Here is a 14,404-nt window from a genome sequence, read left to right as displayed (position 1 = left end):
CCGAGGGCTCCTGCCTTTGCAAGTGCGGTATTTCCCCCACAGACCACCAGGGCGGCCAAGAATACCTTTGTTCAACCTGAAATGACTCATTTAATCATCCAAAACGTTATGGAACACATTAATTAACTGAAAAATGTTGCATAGTGTGCCTTTAAACTGTAGTATTTCAATTGTGGTAAAATGGTACATATGCTTAAAGCACTCAACTGTGACACCCTACACTTAGCCACAGCAATTAGCATAACATAAAAAAATTTAATTTGTTATGCAAAACCCTCCACAAGGTTCCTGCAGGTATGCTCATAACCAAACAGGAGGTCAGCATATATTATATATATATATATATATATATATATATATATATATATATATATATATATATATATATATGTTTTTTTTATATAACCAAGCTGGACAGAAGTTAAAAACTATACAATATTGAGTTTAAGTCAGTCCTCAGACTGCCCTTTCGCTGCCTTTTGATCATCATCTAGGGCATGCCATATAAAAATAAGCAATCCCTTTTTGGACTTGAAAAAAAAATCCCCCTTTGACGGCCTTCACCAAACTAACTCCAACCAAAAGGAAGATAACCAGTTGGCTTCATTTACTTCCAATGTCAGAGACCTTTTGTTGGATGATGTTGCTGTGACACCTAACAATGTTTAATGTTTTGCCATGCCTATCTGTTTCACTAGGCTATAATTTCCCTTATCTCATCAGAGTGTAGTCTTAGAGCATAAAAAAGTGCTACAACAAAAAATATGGTAAGCTAAGCATTAAAATATTGACTTCTTCCAGCAAAGACAAACAAGTTGTTAAAACAGCATATTTACAGGTAATTAACGGACTCACTTTAACTACACCTTGCAAGAGGAAATGACCAGAACTTCTATCAGAAGGTGACATTTTGAAGACCGCTCACCAGCACCAAAGTGAACTTTATTGATGGTAATTTTAAGGCTTGCTAGGATTACTGTCTTCTACAGCAAGTGAACAAATTTAGTGGCAGACTATATGGAGGCCTAAAAAAACACTAATTGTAGCTTTAATTTTGTTGTGGTTAGTAACAAAATGTATTCTATCTGAATTTTTCTTCAGCTTTATTCAAACATTTTTCAAGTTTTCCACATTGTGACAAAACTTCACAATTGGTTGAGATTTTTGGTTAAGGCCCCCCCTAAAAATTGTGCATAACTGGTAAGTGGAAGAGATGGTTTTCAAATGTTATTATAAATCAATCTCTGCACAGTGAGGTATGGATGTGTTTTAGCCCCTTAAATACATTATAAAAATGAATTGCAACCAGTTGCCCACACAGGTCACCAAATTGGAAATTATAGACCACCAGTTTTTTTTTTTTAGCGTGGACTAAATTGTTAAAATATTACCTTCTAATCTAGAACTGCTGACTCATTTTAAAATTGAAAGGGTGTGGCAAACCCACTGAGATATGACCTGAAGTGACACACTGAGCAAATAGAAATGTGAATCAGCATTACACCTCTAATTCCAGAAAAGCTAGAGATGTTCAGATGAAACAATCTATTAATAATACATATACCAGGATGAAGGAAAATGGAAAATGACCATTAGAGATATAGCACTTTTTCAAGTCAAGAGACCAAAGTGCTTTACACTACAGTCATTCACCCATTCATACAATCATGCACTGACCTTGGCAAAATATATCTTAGCCATAGCTGCCTTGGGGCTAACTGACAGATGGGAGGCTGCTGTACACTGGCACCACCGGGCCCCCTGACCACCATCAGTAGACAATGTGGGTGAAGTGTCTTGCCAATAGACACAACAACACTTAGATGGTAAATGGCATGTACTTATATAGCGCCTTTTTTCAAGTCAGGAAACTTGACTAAAGCACTTTACACTGCATTCATTCACCCATTCACGCACACACACTGATGGCGGCAAGCTACATTGTAGCCACAGCTGCCCTGGGGCTCACTGAAAGAAGCGGGGCTGCCATACACTGGCGCCACCAGGCCCTCTGACCACCATCAGTAGACAATGCAGGTAAAGTGTCTTGCCCAAGGACACAACGACACTGAAAGTCGGAGCCAGGGCTTGAACCGTCAATCCTTCGATTTCAGGGCAAACTCCTACATCCAACGCCACTGTCGCCCAAGGCCAAAGCCTTGGCTATAACCGCCAACCCTTAGATTTCAGGGAAAACTCCTGCATCCGGCGCCACTGTCAAGAGAGACATTGTTGAGGGAAAACCATCTTAAGTCACATTGGCAGTTTAGCATAAACCATGTTGGAGTTAAAAAACAATATGTGAGAGATGATTCTCTGGTCAGAAGTTGAGCTTTTTGGTCTACGCAACTGGTAAATGGAGGGAATTTCTACAGCACTTTTCTAGTCATACTGAATGTAAAACAGAACACTTGACAAACAGCTAGAGGTATTCATAAAATAGCTTACTAAATTAAAGTCTTAAAAATGGCTATGTTACAGTCCAGACCTACCTACTCTATCCGGAGTTTCAAATAATGCGATTCTTAAAAGAAATATATTGACAAACCTTTGTCTTTTGATAAAATAAATAGTATAGGCATTCCAGATAAATTGCAGTTGTAATTCAACTTAAGAATATCAATTCAAAGGAGCAGATTCACAGAGCATATTTCTTATTTTATTATTTATTTGTTATTAGGGCATGTACAATTTACATTACCTTAACATTTGTGTAATGTCTTTATTGAGTAATCATATAAAATGAGAACAAAATACATTGTGGTTCTGCATGGCAGCACAGCAATTTTTATTGAAACAATAGAAAGGAAGAGGGAAAATAAATAGTAATCTGTGCATATTCCAAGAATCAGTTCCCAAATGATTTCAGCACTGTGTCCAACCCTGCCACATAGAAACAATCTGCCTGCAAACTGTCCACATCATACATCTAATCTAAATGCACCGACAGTCCAAACACGCACACACCCCAAAACCAATATCAAGCTCTCCCCTAAAAGTCTAAAGCAGCCTTTCTCTGTTGGAGTGAGGGGTAAACCTCAGCCCTCTCTTCTCCAACCTGAGCTAGTAATGAACAAATTCACTGCACATTACTCTGGACTTGATCTCTAGCAAAATAGTGCTGGAACAAACAATTTGGTTTGTCAACACCTTTCTCTGGACTCCTCCATCAATGTCAGGGGTCCAAATTTAAACGGCAAAGTGCATTTGACTGGAGGACCCTGAGCTGATTAGTCTTCCCAGCTCAGCGAATTGCTCCAGACAGGACGGCTGCTCTGATTGCTAACCCGGCTTGAAAATAGTCTCCCACTGCCCTGGATTAGCATGAATATTTTGATATAGATCGATAAGCAATCTCCACTCCATAAGACATGCCAGCAGCCTTCATTTGGCTGATCAAAGGCACATCAGCCAACAGGCGACAGCTAGCTATTGTTTTTAGGCCAGGTTGAGTTGAGGGAGCGAAACTGTGGGAGGGATCCATGAGCACTCCCGCTCCACACTGCTCACCTAATTGTGGAAACAATCACTGCCTCACAGGATCCCATCTTCCAGGGATGGACCACTCAAATAAGGAAGGCAGAGGGCCTGACCGCAGGGGGACAGACTTCATTACAGCTATGGTCTCAAACCACTTCGCCACTGACCACCACTGACCTGGAAGGAAAAACATGGTTACATGTATACACACTCATATATGGGAAATTCATTTCAAGTTAAAAGGTAGACTGGAGTTTAAATTAAAAAAAAGTTTTTATCTACCACATTCACCATCATACACCAAACATATACAGCACCTTCTACAATATTTTTTACTGTTTGAACTTTTGCCCATTGTGTCACATTACAATTGCATGCTGGATATTTTAAAAACTCATATAAGCAGGCGCTGGATACTGATACTGTTGAAAAATTCTGTGAAAGTAAATTTCTCCAGAACTACAGTATTCGGTTAACATGGGGCAAGTTGTGCATAATTTAATGCAAGTATAAAAACAGTTGCTCTGTGAAGGCCTCAATGTTTCTGAGAAATAATTAGCAAACAAACAGAATGGGAAAAGTTCAAGACACACAGCTGACATAAATCAGGGACAAAATAATAGAGATTTATTTTTCACAGAATGTTCACTTCATCATCTAGAGCCAGTGCATGGAACAAACACATCATTTAAAGGACAGAGCCATCCACAACAAATTACAAGGTGGTTTAAGAACTTTAAAAAGAGAAGAAGGCAGGGCGCCCACAAATCTGATAGAAGAAGGGCTTAAGGGTACACATGAAACTGCTCTGATCAAATGATGCCTTTTTGCTTACAGTACATGCATAATGTCTTGGATAGAGCAAAACCAATCGAAATAGTCCCACTGTGCTTCTGTACAGTAGCATCATGCTTTGGGGATTTTTTTCTTTTGCAGGACCAGGTAAGCTAGTGAGAGTTGCTAACATGACGATTCGACACAAATACCCTAGAAGTTTTGAAGCAGGATGACATGTCTCATTACACAGTAAGAGATGCAATGACAAATTTCAAATCAAATACTCATGTGCTCAAATTACCCAGCAATAAGTAGCAACAGATTTAAATTCAATTGAGTATAGAATAAACAAAATATTAGGTATTGTTGTTTACAGTACCTGTCAATGCAATTTGACTATGTTAGAGGTATTTTGCCAATAACAGAGAAAAATAGTTTTAGACATGCCAAACTGGAGATACTGGTGCGATTGCTGAAAAAAGTTGTGTTATTCTTTTACAATTCACAATGATGTGTTCTTACTCAAGCTCTTCTGAGCTACCTCTATAGTTATGCTGCTATAAGCTTAGGCTGCTGGAGTACAAAGTGACCACTTTTCATCATTTTGCTCCCTTCTACTTCTATTCTCTAATTCTGCAGTATTTGGCAGTTCAATTTCTAACTTTATGTTTACTCTGCTTTTTCTCTTCATAGTAGTTTTATCTAGCCTGGCAGCATCGACAGCAGCCTGGAAGAAACAGCTGGTCTTTTGACTGCAAAATCTTCCATTATAGACAAAGCCATGGCTCAGCTTTTACTATGACTAACCATGTGGGCTCTTTTCTTCCTTTTTGCCATAAAAACTGGCTCAGAGCTCAATTTTTCTTTCCTAGACAAATTCACCTATTTAGCACCTATTTAGAACTGCTGTGTTTCATTTGTGTTTTGGCTTCTGAGTCTTTGGAACCCTGTCTGAACAGAAGGCCACTCGCACTTATCCTTGTTCTGGTTCTTTTGGACGAGTCCTCCTTGTTAAAGGAAGTTTTTTTTTCTCTCCACTGGCACTCCATTCATGCTTGCCATGAGGGATTGCTGCAGAGTCAACGACGATGCAGTCAAATATATACTGTTACTACACGCTCATCAAGGAAGAGCAAATCCTGTAAAGTCAAATACTTTAGGCAATCAACTGGCTTTCCTTAAATATAAAAATTTCTAAAAACACTCTAATTGTATGATTTTATTAAATTGAAGTGTTGCGAATTGGCGCTACACATATCTATACCTATATAGATACATATATATAGATATGTCTCTCGATACATAAAGAGATATAAAGTATCAATAAATATTTAAACCTAATTGGATTGACATAATCAATTAAAGTTTGTGAAAAAAAATTGGGAAAAATGTCAGGGGCTATTTAGTTTTGTAAGGCACAGTAATGTTCTAAATCTAATCATTTTTAACTGAAATGAAATCCAGAGCCCATTGAGGGGCACAGGTGTGATTTAGCAGTAAACTTGAGAAGAGGGAGACCACACTGCCCCCACACAAAACTAACATAAGATGCTAAAAAAATGTTGGTAACAGAAGGTTTAATTTATTAGGAAGGGTTGGTTTATTCCAGGGCACCCTTAGCAGGCTGATTAAAATTTAGTAATCAGGATTAATAAGGCAATATATATGTGAGGATAAGAAGGTCTCACCCGTGTCTCCCTTTCTATTTTTACTCTATCATTTCTAGGGCTCTTCTCTGAAAGTCTCATTTTGTCTCCACCTTATTTCTATCACACCACGTAAGCTTCAGAAACATCTTGGTTATGATTTTAACAATGTAATGGACCATTTTGCAGAATGATCTGTTTTAGTGCCTCTTGTCTGCAACTTTTATGTTATATGTGTGTAACTACAGGGGGCTGTCATCAAAAAGTTTTAATATTGTATGCTTTATTGCTCATGTGTTGGGAAACAGTAGAAATTTTAAGTCTTCAATTAAAGTGATGTACAGTGCTTCAGATAGACACCTGCATATACATCTCCACAAAAAAAAAAACTACTTTTAAACAATGATTCCAGTTATCAAGCTGTTACAGTTGGTAAACCATGTAATTGTCCAAAAATGAAGCCGGCTGTGCCACTTCTGACAAAGACATTAAGAGTATTGCAAAACAAGCAATTTATTGGAGTTAATTTTTCAGCATTTCAATAGTTATGAGTCTGGTCTTTTACTAGGAAACTTCAAAAACTTAATCTTGTTTTCAAAACATTTTTAAATGGACTTGTTCCTCAGATGATTTTTCTATAACATAACACAGGTCTGCTTAAAATAAATTCAAGGACTGTGTGAATTTGTGCTGCAGGATGTTTTTTGCAAGAGGATAATTACTTTATTAAGTGCATGCCTTTGTAATATATTTTAGAATAAAGAATAAACCTAACAAACAATAACTTCAAAGCCTCTGCAATGAAATGTGAAGCTGAACAGCTGCATAATGGGAGACTTTAACAGTAACAACCCCTTGATGTTGTCACAAATTTCAGCCATGCCCCCTCTGGCCAGATTTATTACTGAAATCTACCAAACTGCTGGTTTATCACAGTGTTTATATTATTGCTTCAACATGTTTCAGTTAACATAACCTTGAATCACAGCAGTTCAAGTGTAAGGATGGGCTGTTTTGCTTGCGGTGCAACCCCATCATTGATGTTAGCAGATGACGCATGCCCTGTTCCTTGGCATGAGCTCAGACCAAATCTTTCATCCAGCTTCACCTCTCAAGTGCAGCTGGGGTGGGCCTGTAACATTTGGGCATTAATATAAATTCCAGACAGCCTTTATTTTGATTTGGCTTCGATGAGAAAATAATACAGCTGGCAACAGATTTCAGAGTTTTTGTTAAATGTGTGAACAGGAGATAAGATGCAGGCATCTGGGTGTAAGAGTTGGGAAAGCTGAACACAGACAAGGTCAAAACACATAAAATGCTTCAAGTGCTGTTAGACTGCTATATACTGGTTCATATTCAAGAGCTGAAGTGAACCAAAGTCAACAGACCACACAAGGTGGCCAAACAAAGTAGAAAGAAAGACGATAAAGGCTAAATGCTTAACAAAAACTGTCTGTGTATACCTAGCATTTGAATGGAAGTGAGAAATGCAACATGTGAATGTTATTCAAACCATCTTGAGTGCAAAGAAAAACAGAGAACAAATAAGAAAGCATATATCAGGTACAGTCAACAGGGATACATTAGAAGCAGTTTGGGTATTTCCTCCCCTTCCAATAATTACCAACACGGTTTACTTCACTGTGCAATTTACTGATTTTGTGGGTCTGAAAACAGGTTTGGGTAAAGCCAAGGACTTAAATAATAGCAGGAGAAGTATTGAACCTCTTCGCAGAAGATCAAATGCAGCTTTCATTAGTTTAGTATAGCGCAAGGGCTCATTGATGACTTGTCAGACAGTCTTCCCTTCAATACACAGCGAGAGGCTCTAAAAATCATCCTTTTACTGAGCCCTCTCAGCTGTAAATTCAGCCCAGCTCAATACTTTTCTCCCCCTCCTCTCTCTCCAAGTCTCCATTATTTCTTACCATGGATTAACCCTGTGCTGCTGATCAAAAGGAAGCTTCTCTGAGTGTCTGCTTAGACCTGGACCTGTCCACCCATTAGTCAGTCATAATGAAATCTTCAGCTTATTATTATAGAAAAATCTATTGTTTGTCCACAGGTACCATATTTAGTGGGAGAGCATGATCTTCTGGAGGATTAAGGAAATGCTTCAGGGGGTTGCGCTGCTGCTTCAGAGGCAAAGAGGAGGGGGGTAAGTGGAAGGGTGGTGGGAAAGGGGAGCAATGAGATTGCCTTACCAAATCAAGGGTCTCATGCCTCTTTTTGTGGGGTGAGACTGTTTTCAATTTAGACAGCATGAGCAACACAATATCACATTGTCACGCAGTAAAGAGCACTCAGATTCCCACTGAAATGGGACTGCTGTCCTGGTCTTCTGCACAGTTTAAACAACTTAATAGAGACAAAACCTGAATGTGCATCAAAGAATGAGACACTGATCATATTTAGTCTCTGTGTTCAGGATTTGACCTGGGCTCAAATACAATCCTTACTCAGCCTGGTTGCATTAGCCTGTCCTTGTGTTTGAAGTGTACTTACAGTAAATATGATACATACACCAGGGCTAAAAGCTTTACATAAAACTGTCTCCAAAGAGCATATTAAGCCATCTTTGTTTACAAGAGACGAGTCAGAGAAAGAAGACAGTTTGGCACAATGGTCGTAAAACGCAGCGCTCCTCACCTCGCTGGCACACAGAAATACACACAGCGGTAGGCGCGCTCAGCAGACAGCACAGACAAGATGTTAAATCACTTGGGATGGGGGCATTTAGGATGGAGTGTCACATTTCTGTGTAATAAATAGCAAAGATTGATTTGACCGCCCTGTCGGGTTCTGCAGTTTACTTATACACAAGAAGAAAAAAAAAACAAAACTTCTCATTCTCTTGGGAACCCTCAAAAGAAAATCTCATAGCCTTTTATATTTCTAAAGTTATCCCAATTCAGTCTCCTCAATATGGTCCAGCTACAGGATGAGATGGGTCATCCTCTTTACCAGCACTTACATAAAGATCAGAGGATTGAATGAGAAAAAATCCAACTGTTATGTCAGCTCTGCTCCTGGTTTGTGGAAGGAGAGAAGGTCAAAGGGTTTCTCTTACAGTTCTGCATTACTTAATAAGACCTAAACATGCAAAAAAGTGCCCAGGTCATATGAGACTAATCTGACCTTTTTAAACAAAATAATAATAATAAAAAAAACATGTCACCCCAAATCTATTCATATCCCTGGAAGATACAGCTTTAAAGTAATTACATCTATTAAAATAGTTTTCAATATATTGATGATTGGAAAGGTCCAGCTACAGTATATTTCCGAAAGGGAATATAATAGAAAATCAGGGGACGGAGCAAAAGAAGGGTGATGGTAACTTTCTTTTACCAAAGTCTTGAACCTTGTGACAAAAGATGTTTCATAAAGTTAATAAGCTGTAACTTAGCTACAGATCAGCCTTCTGCATGTGCTAAGCTATTAGCTTGATTATTTAATGCCAAAGCTTTGTCATTTGCAACTGAAAAGAATATTTTTGAGAAGTCCCGTTTTATAATTATAATGAAAATTTATACTTTTTTATAGATTTTTATGGCTGTTAGCTATCTACAGCAGCGTATGAGCAAAAGACGGGGGAAAACACTGCACAGGGTGCAAGTCTGTCACAGGGCAACACAGACCACCACCACCACCACGCACACTCTCACCTACCATAGGGACAGTCTAGAAACGCAGATTAACTCGATGGTCATGTTTTTTTGGGCAGTTGGAAGAACCCGAATTACCCGGTGCATGGGGAGAACATGTAAACTCCATGCATAAAAAACATAGGCCAGAAATCGAACACAGGACTTTCTTGTTTCTGGGCAACAGTGCTGTACACTGTACCACTGTACAGCCTGTTTTATTTTATCTGATGTTAAAATGTCATATATGTGATAAATACTTAGGAAATGTAACTATTGTTGTAATTAATCTATCCAAACTATTTCAACTGCAAAATATAATGGTTGATTCATCATATCTTGGAGATTATTTGAAAGACTCTGAAATACTGGTAACTAAAGCAAACTCAGGATCACCTCGAACAATGGCAGTGACCATTAAAGGGGTAGTAGAGGATTTTTGCAAATTTTTGAAAAGACCCGTCCTCTCAACAAAAAACCAAAAAAAAAACGAAAAAAAAACAAACAAAAAAAAAACCTTTACCCGCTTCTGAGAGGGAGCGCATATTTAACGCATGCGAGAGCATGCATGAGGCTATTTCTCCTCTGTCTAAAAGTTGCAGTTTGCATCGCTCATACAAGCTTACTTTCTAAAAAAATTTTTGCAATTTTTCCACTATGTCAGACTCACCACTGGTACTGTAAGTGAAAATGGGGGCGAGCACATAGTCTTACAAAAGATATCACCAGAATGATTGACAACTAGGAAGACCACTTACTGAGATGATCCACCCCGAAAAAGAACATATTCCACAATACCATTAACATGCAAACAGGCCTGCAATGAAATGGTTTAGATCAAAACATATTTACGCATTGGAATGACCTTGTTAGAGTCTGGATCTAAATCAAATTGAGAAAGATTACCATTACTTAATCCTTGATGTTTACCTCACTGCCAGCTCTCACTGCAGGATTAAAGGGACACATTTAAGGAACAAACATTTTCAGTTATTTTCTCACAGCAGAATTAGGTTGGGAGAACATTTGTATTCTATAACTTTTTTTCTTCACCCCTAAAGTCCAAATACAACCTCAGCTTTGCATCAAAGAATAAAATTCAAATTCAGAAAAAGACTTAAATTTTTTCTGTGCAGATGTAACTCATGTGATTATTAAGTGTTTATTGAGGGAGCAGCAGGTGTAGGTCTTAACTGAAGCACATGCCCAGCGGCCTAAAAACTTTTTTTTCTAATATTGGACATATTCAGTTCAATTCAATTCATATTATACATATAGCACCAATTCAAAACACATGTCATCTCAAGGCACTTTACAGTTCAACCAGACCATACAGTCAAATATTTGCACCCCTAAACAGGGGGCAGGATTTCTATAGGCATTTACATTGACATTAGAGGGGGAAATTGTTTTGGACAGAAGGTAATGTACTTTTGTCTGGCGCCCACCTGGAGAAAGGATCCCCTAAAACATTTAGTTGCCATGGAGTGTATTGTATTCCATACAGACCAGACAGCATCCTGGTTAATTTAACATGGTCTCCTCCACAAGCTTTTCATGAATACTGTACTGAGGTTTTTCCCAAACACCATATGTGGTGGCTATAAACCCCATATACAATTTGCAACAGCCACATGACTTATCAATTATTTAACATTAACAACATAGTTAATTAGTCCTCATAGCACATCAGAAAAAAAAAACAAGTGGTACCGGGACTGATGATAAAACATTGCCCAAAGAATGAGATATAACCAACTCTCGATAAAAAAAATAAAAATAAAACAAGTGTGTATGATCTAGGTGGAATCAAAAACCAACAGTGCGATGAATTTGAAACGTAATACCCAGTAATGACATTAAAACCACACTTTCAATGTATGTGGCCTGTATATAAGAAGATACACTGATCTGGGGAATGCTGACCTGGTAGCCAGAGCCCGGCTAGCTCAGTCGGTAGAGCATGAGACTCTTGATCTCAGGGTCGTGGGTTCCAGCCCCACGTTGGGCGCAAACCTCTTGGCGGAATGGCAGCCTATGGGCAAGGGCATAAACCTTGGAGTTCAAGCCCACTGCTACTCTGGTATGAGCAACAACCATAACACTGCTCCCTGGGCGCCGCACAATGGCAGCACACTGCTCCCCAAGGGATGGGTTATATGCAGAGAATTCCTTTTGTTGCTCTGTACTTGTGACAGTGGAATGACAATAAATTTGAATTCTATTCTAATTGCACTTGGATCTCAGAGGTTCTGAGTTTAAGCATTACTCACACAGACTGCAACTCTGAGTCCCTGAGCAAGACACTTAACCCCCACACTGCTCCCTGTGCACCACACAATGACAGCCCACTACTCCCCAAAGGGATGGGTGAAATGCAGAGAGGGAATTTCCTTGCTTTGTGCTTCTGACAATAAAGTTTAATTCAGTTAATTGTCTTCTATACTATTCTACAGCAGCAAAAAGCAGTTCAGAGTGTAAACAAAGCACTGCTTCCCGCAGAGGCGCCTGGCGGTTTGCCAGTCCTTTGGAGGCTCCTTGAACTTAACAGCATCCGTTACTGAAAGTATCCACCACCGGGTTCGGGGATTGCCACCATGGCTAGCACCACAGAGCTCATGGCCACAGCTACGGGCTGTCCATCGACAATGGAGGCAGAGAACATGTTCCACTCAGATTCCCTGTCCCTATAGCCTCCCTCGGAATCTGGGAGAAGCTGTCCCTAAGGTGAGAGTTGAACATGTCGCTGACTGAGGGCTCCACCACACATTCCCAGCAGACCCTCATTAGAGGCTGTCTATTTAGTAAGACAGTCAGAGCTAATGTAATTGATGTAATTTTTCTTATATCAAGGCAAATCCATATGTTAAAATGGCCCAATCAGAGTTCAGACTGACAGGAAACCAAGAATTTGTGGAAAGGCTTCAATATTTGTATAGATACTGTATGCTGCCAATTCAAAGGTCTGAACAATTACTCAAATGAACGAAAAGGTTTTTAGATATTTGTGTAAGATTTATTTTGTATAATTCTATCCTTTTGGTTTCTATTAAAGTTTCTTTCTGAGTTTTCAGTTACACTTTGACTTATGCCATTCTGTGTTTTATAGGTCATTGGTTTCATTTTCAATTATCCTTGTTGTTTTCTGGTTATATTTGAGCACCGTTGTTCTTCTTGTTTACTCTCTGGTGCCCCCTTGTGCCAGTCTCCTTGCCCTAGGTAGCATTTAGATACTTCTGTCCACACCTGCTCCCAATCAGTTGATTACATGCATTGTTCTGTTGAGCATATATACTCCTCCTCTGCAGTTACTGTTTGCTGAATTATCTTCTTTCCTTAAGTTTATTCCTCCCTTGTGTCATCACAGGGCAACATGGACTCATACAAGTCATGTTTTTGGAAAGTGGGAGGAAGCCAGAGTACCCGGCTATACATATAAATATCTATATAGATAGATAGACAGATAGATAAACTGATGTTCACTAGGCCTTTGCCTCCTTTGTGCTTAGTGTATATTCTGTGGATACTGAATTTGGGGTACAATCTACCACAGATTATTAGTAAATTGTTGCCACCCTAATTTACTCCTTTGGCCACCCTTACGCCAGCTGAGCATATTATGTCTGGGAAGGAATAGCTGTTGATTTTCCTGGAACTTGAACTTGCCACTGAGCTGACTTCTCAGGACTTGCCTTACTTGTTGCAGGTGTTGGACCATTGCTGGTCCAATTGAGGGCAGTCTAAGGCACACCTGGGCACTAATCATGGTGTCTAATCAGCATCTTGATATGGCACACCTTGGAGGTGGGATGGATTATCTCAGCAAAGGAGAAGTGCTCACTATTACAGATTTAGACTGATTTGTGAACAATATTTGAGGGAAATGGGGATGTTGTGTAGCTGCATTTATATTTTGTTGAGTGTAACCAAAGGAGGTGTCTGATGGCGGCACCATTTCTAACAGGCAATATAAAGAACAAACAAGGGGACCGAGCATACAATACTACATAAAATCTCAGTAAATGCTAAAATATGTTGTGAATTGGTTTTATGTAAATAAACTGAAATGAAATTGAGTTGAATACTGAAGATAACATTTACTGTTTAGCTTTTAACATTTTTCATCCGTCAGACTTGTTTTGATGCAGCTTATCTTGCCTTGTACAGTATGTTTGTGTTTTAAAAAGAATTATATTCTTGTGATAAAGCTAGTTTTGTAGTTATTTTGATAGTCTTTTTAAATTTCATTATTTTATTTGTTTACCGTATTTTCACGACTATAAGGCGCACTTAAACGTCTTTTTTTTCCCTCAAAATGTGCGGTGCGCCCTATGGTGCGGTGCGCCCTATGTGTGTTGTAACTGCGACTTTTGAGACCACCTCATTGAGGAGATGATGAAAGAGTGGCTGAATGTAAGGAGACCAGGTGTTTTTTCCACCCCTCACCATCGCTGTTAATATGTAACTCCATGCGTGCCCATCTCACAGCTGATGTGAAAAACATGGGGAAACAAATTAACGCTGTGCTCGCTGTTCAACCGCTCGACATCGGTGTGAACCGGACCCAGCAGGTGCAGCAGAAGCAGCGAGTTTACATGCAAAGTCAATGGTTGACGCGCATATAGGTGCAGTAAAAGGTCCTGCAGCGCATTTTGGTGCAGCACGTCGGGAGCGTTTAAGTATCTGACGCACCGCCAACGCGCTGCTGCTGCTCAGATGGAAAAATTGAAGTTTTGCTGCTGGACGCGCCGCATCAACCAATCAGAGAAGCTGATCTGGGAGCTGACAGCGAGACACAGCGCTCTGATGATATTAACGCAAATGAAAAGGCTGGATGAATGAGGAGATGAT

At 39.3% G+C, this 14,404-nt stretch overlaps 1 long non-coding RNA gene and 1 other non-coding gene across 2 annotated transcripts in view; one reads left to right on the top strand and one right to left on the bottom strand.

The window, feature by feature from the left end:
- The window catches only part of LOC119797945, an 83,910-nt gene that overhangs the window by 55,239 nt on the left and 14,267 nt on the right, over positions 1 to 14,404 (bottom strand). The window lies entirely within an intron of this gene.
- Positions 11,492 to 11,564, top strand: trnak-cuu. Its single transcript has one exon. It is a non-coding gene; the product is annotated as a tRNA-Lys (tRNA).

The sequence above is a fragment of the Cyprinodon tularosa genome, unplaced genomic scaffold (assembly GCF_016077235.1).
Source record: "Cyprinodon tularosa strain WSP-4 unplaced genomic scaffold, ASM1607723v1 ctg604, whole genome shotgun sequence".
Taxonomy (NCBI): domain Eukaryota; kingdom Metazoa; phylum Chordata; class Actinopteri; order Cyprinodontiformes; family Cyprinodontidae; genus Cyprinodon; species Cyprinodon tularosa.
The sequence above is the reverse complement of the archived record's forward strand: the minus strand, read 5'-3'. Positions and strand labels throughout refer to the sequence as shown.